This window comes from Nanorana parkeri, unplaced genomic scaffold (genome assembly GCF_000935625.1).
Source record: "Nanorana parkeri isolate BGI_ZX_2015 unplaced genomic scaffold, ASM93562v1 scaffold1811, whole genome shotgun sequence".
NCBI classification, from domain to species: Eukaryota; Metazoa; Chordata; class Amphibia; order Anura; family Dicroglossidae; genus Nanorana; species Nanorana parkeri.
The window spans coordinates 144,687-147,326 of NW_017308079.1; positions in this window are offsets into that span (position 1 = coordinate 144,687).

The window sequence follows — 2,640 nt, forward strand, 5'->3', positions numbered from 1 at the left end:
TTATTATTGTTATTATTATGATAATTCAATTCATTGAATGATTACAACAATGTTTGTGTCAGTCATTGGGTAGCCTTATGTTCTAAGTTACCTGTGATTGGCTGCGATTGCCTCATTCTGTCTCTCTATTGGATGATAAGAGTAGTAATAGTAACAATACTATTAATACATTATTTATTATTACTATTATTATAAAGCCATGGTATTGGGTTTATCAGTAGCCAGGAGCAGGGACTCTGTTTAAGCTCATTGAAATTGAAGCTGCTGATATGAAAGCATCCTCCCATGCTCACCTCCAGGACTTCTTCATGGCCGGTTTACACCACAAAGAGTACGTTCCGGAACGTCTGGCCTCTGGAATGCACTGGAACGCAACCCGGCCTGTTGCCCGCGTTCAGGGGTGGGAGGGGGCGTGGCGGTGCATTGAGGTCAATGGCACTGCAGCCACGCCCCCGCCCACAGTGTGATCGCCGGTACCCGAATTGTACCACATTATCACCTTTAGGCGATCCTTAAAAACAAATCTCTTATGGGGAAGCCTATCCCACTTTAATATAATAACGCTCCTTGACTTCTTCCATCGTAGATATATATATATATATATATGTGTGTGTGTGTCCGTATTGGAGGGGTAATTAGAGTGTAAGCTTCTTTGGTTCAGAGGCAGATATTGTCTACAAAAAGCACCGCGCAATATGTCAGAGAATTAAAAAATAAATTTGCAACTAAAAATGAACAATATTTTTTATAATATTTTTTTACACTCCTGAATTTTGCACTCAAGACAAGACCTGAGCACCCAGTGCATAGAATTTGCACTTCCAGTACACGGATGGACAGCCCTGGGGGCCACCGAGGACCCCGGACCCTTCCTGCTATTAATTGACATGGGAATGGAGCAGATATCTCAGTGTGCCGGGCTCGTATTGGGGGGCAGATGGGTGACTCAGTGTTTCCACACTGACTGACATTTTGGTTACACAGAATATAATTCAGGCTGATAAGCTTCTCTCTCTGTGTCTCTTAGAGAAGTTTATCAGCATCTGCAGTTCAACCACAGGCTTGCAACATCCACACATCATTAGTCAGAGTCACAGCTGGGCACTAAAAAAAAAAGACAGTGCGGGCGAGAGAGAGAGGGAGAGAGAGAGAGAGAGACAGTGCGGGCGAGAGAGAGAGAGAGATAGACAGTGCGGGCGAGAGAGAGAGAGGGAGAGAGAGAGAGAGAGACAGTGCGGGCGAGAGAGAGAGAGAGATAGACAGTGCGGGCGAGAGAGAGAGAGGGAGAGAGAGAGAGAGAGACAGTGCGGGCGAGAGAGAGAGAGAGATAGACAGTGCGGGCGAGAGAGAGGGAGAGAGAGAGAGAGAAGGACGGAATTAGAGAGAGGAGGGAAGAAATTGAGAGAGTGATAAGAGAGACAGGGAATTGGAGACAGAGGAGAGAGAGAGAGAGAGAGAGAGAGATAGGCGCAAATGAGGAGGGGAAGACAGAATGAAAGAGAGAGATAGATAAAGAAAGAGACAGGCAGAAAGAAAGAAAGAAAGAAGAGAGGGGGAATTGCAAAGAGATAGGAGAAAAGAAAGAGGGGAACACAGAATGAAAGAGAGAGATAGATAAAGAAAGAGAACGAGACAGGCAGAGATGGAGAAAGAAAGAGAGAGAAAGAAAGAGAGAAAGAAAGAAAGAGAAAAAGGAGAGAAAGAAAGAAAAGAGGAAGAAGAAAAGAGAAAGAGAGGGAAAGAATGAAAGAAAGAAAGAAAGAAAGAAAGAAAGAGGAGAGAGGAAATTGCAAAGAGACATAAGAGAAAAGGAGGAGGGGAAGACAGTATGAAAGAGAGAGATAGATAAAGAAAGAGAACAAGAAAGGCAGAGATGGAGAAAGAAAGAAAGGAAAAAAGAAAGGAAGAAAGAAAGAAAGAAAGAAAAGAGGAAGAACGAAAGAGAGAGAAAGTCCTCTAGTGCTGTAGATCAGTAGGTGATGTCATTGTAATATAATTGAAGAATCTCTATTAGTAAATAAAGGAAATGTGAAATTTAGAAGGAAGAAGAGAATAGCAGAAACGTCAATGTGTCACTCTAGAATGGATATTAGAGGATGCCGCCTCGGCTGACCTCTGGGGGGCGCTCTCCTCTTTTATTTACATTCCGGCACAGCAGAACATCTGGTGTTTGGTTTGCTCTGTGACTTTGTAGAACTATTTTAGTGTTGTTATTGTTGTTGTTACATTTAAGTGCCTGTAAATTGCTGCATCCGAAGGCATTGTGACTTCTCTCGGTGACGTAGATTTTGGGGTGACACACAGGAGCTCCATGAGTTGGCCAACGTTTGCAATAAAAGAAACTTTAAACAATAGAATGCTCACCTCATCTGATCTCCAGACACTTCTACAAAATATCTTTCTATGAGCAGCTCGGGGACTATGGAATGGCGTCAGGTATCTCCGCATCATGGAGAGAGTCCCAGACTGGAGCTTCCATTGACCAAATACTTATGTTTGAAGGATGATTGGAGTATTTACATATTGAATGTGTAAGAAATATAGGGATCTGTAGATGACACAATGGGATTGATTATCTATGAGTCTGTCATACTCTTTAAAGTGTTTCTAAACCCTAACAATGAACTTATTATTGGCTCC